Source organism: Mastomys coucha, unplaced genomic scaffold (genome assembly GCF_008632895.1).
Source record: "Mastomys coucha isolate ucsf_1 unplaced genomic scaffold, UCSF_Mcou_1 pScaffold22, whole genome shotgun sequence".
Lineage (NCBI taxonomy): Eukaryota > Metazoa > Chordata > Mammalia > Rodentia > Muridae > Mastomys > Mastomys coucha.
The window spans coordinates 128,458,928-128,466,832 of record NW_022196905.1 but is presented as its reverse complement, the minus strand read 5'-3'; the positions used below and the strand labels follow the sequence as shown (position 1 = coordinate 128,466,832).

Here is a 7,905-nt window from a genome sequence, read left to right as displayed (position 1 = left end):
ACAGCCTGGGCTACACAGAAACCCTGTCTCAGAAAAACAAACCATGGTTCGGGGTTTGAGATCTGGCTCATCAGTTAAAAGCATTTGCTGACCTTCCAGAACCTACACAGTAGTTCACAGCAGTGTAGCTTTGTTCAGTTCTGGAGGTCTGATGCCCTCCCAGGCACACAAATGTTGTGCAGACATACATGCTTGCAAGACACTTCAAGTACTTCAGTAATTCTAGCTATTCCAGGGACTGAGACAGAAGAGTTGCAAGGTCAAGGCCCATCCTGGACTACATAGCCAAGAGGCAGTCTAAAAATGAAAAATTTGAACACTATAGGGATGGGCCTCCACATCTAGCTGTTCTGTATCAGAAATGGGACCTAAGCAAGCACCAACTTATCCCCAGCCTTCTGTTCTAGTCGGTACTATTGGATGAGAGAGAGAGGGGTGCTATTGGATGTGTGTGTGTGTGATTTCAATGATCAGAGTCTCCTGTTAATAGTTCCAGTGCCTGTGCTACTTTGCTTCACCACAAGGTGGCAGCAGCAGGCTTGGGGCACAAAGACTGGAAGAAACACCCAGACTAATGGAGCCCAGGGCTACTGCTATACTAAACACAAAGCAGATTGCATGGTAGGATCATCTTGCCTCCTGCCTTGATGTCCCCAGCAGGTAGAATGTGTGTGTTGACCTTGTCTGAGTTCCAGGGTGCATTGAGCAGGTGGTTGGTCCTGGTCACCTGGGGTAAGGGTGCCTGCTGATGTCCTTCCTTCCCACGACTTGGAGCCCCCCTGAGCCTTAGGCAATGAGAATGCCAACTGAGAAGTAGCCTTGGCTGGGGAAGGAGGGCAGGCTCAGTTACTAAAGCTCTCAAAAGCCTGAGGAACCTAAGCTTGGATCCCTAGCACTCCGTGAAGCTGGGCACGAACACTTGGTGAGTCTCAGGCCAAAAGGGAACAATTAAGGTGGAAGCTAGGTATGGTCCCAACACCTGGGAAGAAGCAGGTAAATCTCTGAGTTACCAGACCAGCCAGGACTACATAGTGAAACCCAAAGACAGAAAAATTAAAACCATGAGGTGGCAAGATGGTCCAGTGGGTAGAGGTGCTTTCCACCAAGACAGACAATTGGGAGTTCTATCTCTGGGACCCACATAGTGGGATAAGAACCAACTCCAGGCCAGGCGGTGGTGGCACACGCCTTTAATCCCAACACTTGGGAGCCAGAGGCAGGGAGATTTCTGAGTTCGAGGCCAGCCTGGTCTACAGAATGAGTTCCAGGACAGCCAGGGCTACACAGAGAAACCCTGTCTCAAAAAAAAAAAAAAAAAAAAAAAAAAAACAACTCCAAGTTATCTTCTGATTTCCACATTGCTCCGTGGCATGTATGCCCATACATGCATACAAAAATAAATCTAATAAAGACACTTTTGTTTTTAAAAAGTAGATGACAGCCAGCATAGATCTCAGAGTTCAAGGCCCCCCTGGTCTACAGAGTGAGTCTCAAGATAGCCAGGGCCACACAGAAACTATCTCAAACTAAAAAGTGGAAGACACCAAGACTGACTTCTGGCCTCTACATTCACCCACCACTGCTACCCACAAACACACACACACAGAGGGAGCTTGTCTATCCAGCTGTCTCTGGCACAGTGGTCCTTTGTTCCATCTGCCATCTTCATGCCCATCTTTCTCCCTGTCTCCTCTGTCCCTCATCTCTTTTATCTGCCTGTTAGTATTTGTTCTATGGGGTTCTAGTGTTCTAGTCCCTGTCTCTCTGATCCCCACTCTCAGATGTTTGTGGATGATGGAAAGACTGCAGCTTCCTCTTGCTTGTGGTTGTCAGTGTCCGTCTACATTACCTGGCTCTGTCTTTCTGATCCTGTCCTGACCTGCACATCTCTGTGTGTGTCCCCACCTCTAGTGTCTGAACTGTGGCACACTCGCGAGCGTGTACACATCCCTCCAAACTTTCCATCTGTCCTCTCCACATCTGTGTGTCCATACGAACTCTGGGGTTGACTCTCTTCGCGTCACTCACTGTATGCCTCCCTTCTCCATGCTCTGTGCTGGGCATATGCTGTGTGTGCTGGGCTTTTGGTCTTTGCCTGCCTATCTCTCACTTCCCATTTCCCCTATGTTTGTTTCTGTTTTCTTTTTTTACTGCCTCTCCACCCCCATGGGTGTGTGCACATGCATGCTGCACATGCATGTATGTATGTACATGTGCATCAGAGGACAACTAGCCACTATCAGTTATCTCCTACTACGTGGTTCTTGGTGATAGAACTCAAGTTGTCAAGCTTGATGGAAAGTGCCATTACCCGGTGAGTTTTTTTTTTTTTTTTTTTTTTTTTTTTTTTTGAGACAGGATCTCACTATCTCACTGTAACTGTCCTGGCTTATGTAGACCAGGCTGGCCTCAAACTCAGAGCTCTGCCTGCTTCTGCTTCCCAGGTGCAGGCATTTGACGACATGCATCACCATGCCCAGCTCTTACTTCGCTTTGTATCTCTGTATCTTTTTCTGTCTCTGCTCCACCCCCTTTGTCATTAACCACCCTAGTAGTCTGGCCAAGGCGGATGTAGAGGGATGATTCAGTAGTGACAGGAAGCCAACTGCCTTGACTGCTGCTCACCAGAGTCTGTGGTGTTGGCATCAGCTTGGGCAGGTGTGCAGCACAGGATGAAGTGGCCATGGTGAGGAGCCCTCACTCTCAGGTAAGCCTTTTCCAGGGGTGCTCAGCTGAGTGGGTATCTTTTGTGATACACCCCAGAAAACCCTTAGCAATAGACTGAGTGGAAGCCGAGACACCTTCCTCCCACCCTGGCTTGGTGCTGTGGTCCTCAAGGAAAGCCTGTCTCGGGCTCCAGGCACCTACTTATCTATCGTTGGCTTCCTAAGCCCCTAGGGGGTTCTGTCACTACTAATGACTGGGGAGGGCCAGTCAAAAGCCAGAGATGTGAGGTTTTTCCATCCTCGGAGGGTTGGCTAATGCCACAGGCCTGTGGATCGACATGGGATGCTTTGGGGAACTGTGACCAGCCCCTGTCCCAGCCAGGAGGAAGTTGCTACTCCCAGAAGTCTATCCAGGCCCAAGCCAGCTTGTACCTTCTGACGAATAACCCTCGTAACGCTGGTGGGCTCCTTGGTTCTGGCTCTGAACGGGTGGCCCAGGTTGGCCAGGGACAGGGCCTGCCAGGCCTCTATACATAGCCATACTCACATATGTACATGAACAGTCTCCCTGGCCCTCCAGTAGGTTTCTTCAGAGTCTTCTGTCCATCTTATTTGAAGGCCGAAGGCCCAGGTTATTTAGTCAGGCTGAGTATTACTCCTGTCATCACAGCATTAGGAATGCTGAAGTGAGGGTACGGTGAGTTCAAGGCCAGGCGGTACTCCGTTGTGAGGCCCGGCCTCAAAGGATCAAACCACAGAAAGGTTATTCGGCTAAGACCTCAGAGTAGCGCCCCCAGGAATACAGCCATCCCAGGTGTGAGATGGGTTGTGTGGCTCATCCAAGCAGACCCTCACAGCCTCTGTTCCCTGAAGGGTGAGTGATCACTCACTAAGGGCCTTTGAGGTTAGAAGCTCAGATGCAGCCCTCAGAAGCAAGCCTTGTTCATATGAAAACTGCCCACTTCCCTTTGAGCTATTTTGGCCCATGGAGCCACAGAGCTGTGGCAGGCCCCCAACACCCACAGCTAGCCCAGCCTGGCCCCTTGGGGCCTTCTGAGACTGCTGGGCGGCCCCTCTTGCAGGCCCAGCTCTGTTCCCCTCACCCTCAGCCTGCCTGCTGTCCCTCAGAGCAGAGCGAGCATCAGATGGGATGGAGGGAATGAATTCACCTGTCTTGCTCTGGGTTTCCATCTTTCCCAATGTTTCTTTGTGACACAGTATGCACCTCTCTGAACCTCTTTGCTCCCTGGGAAGAAGACACTTGGGCTCAGAGGGACCCCCAACTGAGAAGCAAGCCCCAGACCCTGTCCAGGAAGTACCCCATGCAGTCACCTGCTCTTTTTTTTTCTGATATTTTAATTATTTTAATACATTTTAATTACCATATGTCTGGCACAGTGTAGGTCAGAGAATAACTTGCAAGAGTTACTTCTCATCACCATACAGGCCCTGGGGATCGAACTCAGATCATCAGACTTGGTAGCAAGCTCCTTTTATTTGCGAGCTATCTTACCAACCCCCCCATTCAATCTTTTTTATCACTATGTATTAATTATGCATACTAATAGGCTTGTGACATTTCCATACAATATGCATCTTGATCATATTCACCCCCAAATTACCTCTCTTATCCTTCCCAATTCCCCTGGTCTGTGCTCTCTTCTCAACTAATCCCTTCTGATTTCACGTTATTCTCTCAGTGGGGGTGGGGTAGGGTAGTGGCTCAATGAGTTTCATTAGGTTTCCTTACAGGATGTCAGTGAGGGGTTACCTACAGGAGCGTGGGCATCTTACCATTGAAGAAGTGTTTTCTCCCCCCCTCCCTCCTCCAGCAACATTTTTTTTTTAATTTAAAATATTTATGTAAGTCGGAACCTAATGCTACAACCCTATAATCCTATCACCTAGGAGGCCGATGCAGGTCATTCTCTGGGAATTCCAGGCCAGCCTGGTCTACACAGTGAGTTTCAGACCCACCAGGACTATACAGTGACTCCCTATCTCCAAGCCATAATGTATGCATATGAGTGTTTTGCTTGCATAGACATAGGTGTATCACATTCATGCCTGGTGCACACAAAGCCTGGGAGAGGGTTGGGTCCCCTGGAACTGGAGTTAGAGATGGTTGTGAGCTGCCACACGGGTGCTGAGAATCAAACCTAGGTCCCCCGAGAGAGCAGTGTGTGCTCTTGACCTCTGAGCCATCTCTCCAGCACCCCGTCCCCCAGCTTCTTCCCTCATGCTGGGAATGGAACCCAATGCTTTGCCCTTCCTTGCTAGTTAAGCATGGGTATATTCCTTACTGAGTGATTCTAGGCAGGCTGGTGCTCTACTGTTGAGTCATGCCCACAGCCGCATACTGATAGATGTTAGGCAGGTGCTCTACCACTAAGCCACATCCTAGTCCATCACTGAGGGATTCTAAGCAAATGCCCAAGTATGCCCCTGGGCCTCTTTATGTTTTGAGGCAGAGTCTCATTGGATTGACCTTGGAATTCACAATATTCCTGCTTCAGCCTCTTGAGCAGCTAGGATTCCTGGCCTGTTCCACTGGGTCAGCCATATCTACTTCATTAGTCCCCACAGCCCTTTATTAAGATGTAACCCCTCAGACTCTATTGGGGTCAGTAGAGGGGATCCACACATGTGCCTCTAGATGTCACCTGGCAGAATAATGTATCCCCTGAGTCTTTGCTGCAGGCCGCTGACAGTCCCTCCCCATGTCCCATGGCTAAGAACTGCGACTATGACTATGACAAGAGTCATGGAAGCAACCCACACGGCTAACCCTATGCCACATTCATCATCTCCATGACAGGCCTCGTGACAGACTCTGCTATGTGGTCGGTCAGAGGGTATAGACACCCTGCCCAACTCTGTCCCAGGTCTGAGGCCTTCTGGAGTCCTGCTTATCCCTGGACAACAGATCTAGTAACAAGTGGACTCTGATAGCCCAGGTCTCTTGGTTGGAGAAGGGTCCTCCTTCCAAAGGCATGAGGTGGCCTGGGAGAGGAAACCATGCTCAGCAGGCAGCTCCCGTGGCCTTGAATGCCAAGCTTACTCTAGTGGTCATTCGTGGGCTGAGGTGGGCAAGTCCCTGCTCCCCCATGTGTTATGCCCAAGTCTCCTCCTGCTCTTGTTTCCCCCCCATTGAGACAGTGTCTCGAACCCCTGATCTGTCTCTGCCTCACATTGTTGGGATTACAGGATATGGGAGCGAGACAGCGTGAACTGATTCTCCTCTCCTTTTTCTGCCATCTCTATCACTTGCTCACATCTCCTCCTCTTCCTCCTTCCTGCCCACCTCTCTATATAATACATACATCCTTCTCTCCCTTAAAAAGATATAGATAGGTAGATAGATACATACATACATACATACATACATACATGCATACATACATACATACATGCATACATACATAGATAGATACATACATAGATAGATACATACATAGATAGATAGATACATACATACATAGATACATACATACATACATATATATAGATACATACATAAATACACATACATGCATACATACATGCATACATACATGCATATATAGATACATACATAGATACATACATACATGCATACATACATGCATACATACATGCATACATACATGCATACATACATGCATACATACATAAATGGGGTTGTGCTTTGTACCCAGAATTAGTCTTAACCTCCCAGTCCCCTGGCTCTGTTTCTTGAAGTCCTAGGGCAGTGGTTCTGTCTTCCTAGTGCTGTGACCCTTTAATACAGTTCCTTGTGTTGTGGTGATGCCTAACCATGAAATTATTTTCACTGTTACTTCACAACTGTAATTGTGCTACTGTTATGAACTGTAATAAATATCTGTTATGTAGGACGTCTGAGACCAGAGGGCTCGCGACCCACAGGTTGAGAACCACTGTGCTAGCGTCACACGCATGTGCCATATGCTCAGTTTATCAGTTTCTTTTCCTTTCCTTTCTTTTCATTTCATTTCTTTCTTTTTTGTTGTTGTTGTTGCTGCTTTTTGCTTTGTTTTGTTTTGTTTTGTTTTGTTTGAGACAGGGTTTCTCTGTGTATCCCTGGCTGTCCTGGATCTCACTCTGTAGACCAGGATGGCCTCGAACTCAGAGATCCAACCTGCCTCTGCCTTCCAAGTGCTGGGATTAAAGGCGTGCGCCACCACTGCCCTCCAGCATGAGTTTATTTGATAGACAGAGTCAATGTCCTAAGCAAAGGCCACTGAGCCACGCCCCCAGCCCCTCCCTGGGGGATTCTAGGCAGGGGCTCTACCACTGAGCCACGCCCCCAGTCCCTCCCTGGGGGATTCTAGGCAGGGGCTCTACCACTGAGCCACGCCCCCAGCCCCTCCCTGGGAGATTCTAGAAAGGGGCTCTACCACTGAGCCACACCTTCTCTAGCTTGAGGTAGGACCATGTGCAGACAGACTTATTCGCATTCCACGTGTGCCTTACACAGGACTGGTTTCCTCAACCGTTTCCCTTGCCTGTGCTAGGGCGCCGAGTCTTCTCATAGTCGCCATAGTCTGTTTCATAAGCCCATTAGAGAGAGCTGTGCCTCCACTCCTTCACCAGACCACCGGGCTTCAGCAAGGCTGGGGCAATCACAGCCTTGGATGTAGCCCTGGGTTAAGGTTCACAGCCTCCTCACACCAGACATCCCTCTCAATATCCCTCTCCACAGGCCTACCTCTTTGTCTCCCAAAGGCCAGCCTCACTCTGAAGGTCCTCGAGTCCTGTGCCACAGCTGGGGACCTGTCCCTGATGTGTACTGTCTCAGGGTTACATCCTCTGAGAGGAATCCTCACTGTCTGGCTTCCTCCAGCTCTCACCACAGGCAGAATCCTTGGTTCTCTTGTTGCTTGTGTGTTTGAGACCACATTTCTCTGTGTATCCCTGGCTGTCCCGAAACTCAGTCCTTGAACTCAGAGCTCAAGCTGCCTCTGTCTCCCAAGGGCAGGAATTAGCGCTAGCTGTGCCGTTCTATACAGAGAAATCCTGTCTCGAAAAACAAACAAAAAGGCATGCTCCACCACTGCCGCTAGGATCTGGGTTCTTGGGTGCTGGAGAAAAGGAGATACCTAAGTCTTCCTGGGGGCAGAGAGGAGCACCACTGAGGATGAGTTCATTGGCATACAGCAACAAGATGAGTAGGGGTAGAGGGGTGTGTGTGTGTGTGTGTGTGTGTGTGTGTGTGTGTGTGTGTGTGTGTACACGTGGT

At 49.2% G+C, this 7,905-nt stretch overlaps 1 protein-coding gene across 3 annotated transcripts in view; it reads left to right on the top strand.

The window, feature by feature from the left end:
- The first annotated feature begins 2,560 nt into the window (after nucleotides 1-2,560).
- Nucleotides 2,561-7,905, top strand: part of Lat2 (linker for activation of T cells family member 2) — a 16,182-nt gene continuing 10,837 nt past the window's right edge. For all 3 annotated transcript variants that reach the window (XM_031338154.1, XM_031338153.1, XM_031338152.1), the window contains exon 1: nucleotides 2,561-2,707. The gene's annotated coding sequence lies outside the window, so the exon portion shown is untranslated. The remainder of the gene's footprint in view (nucleotides 2,708-7,905) is intronic.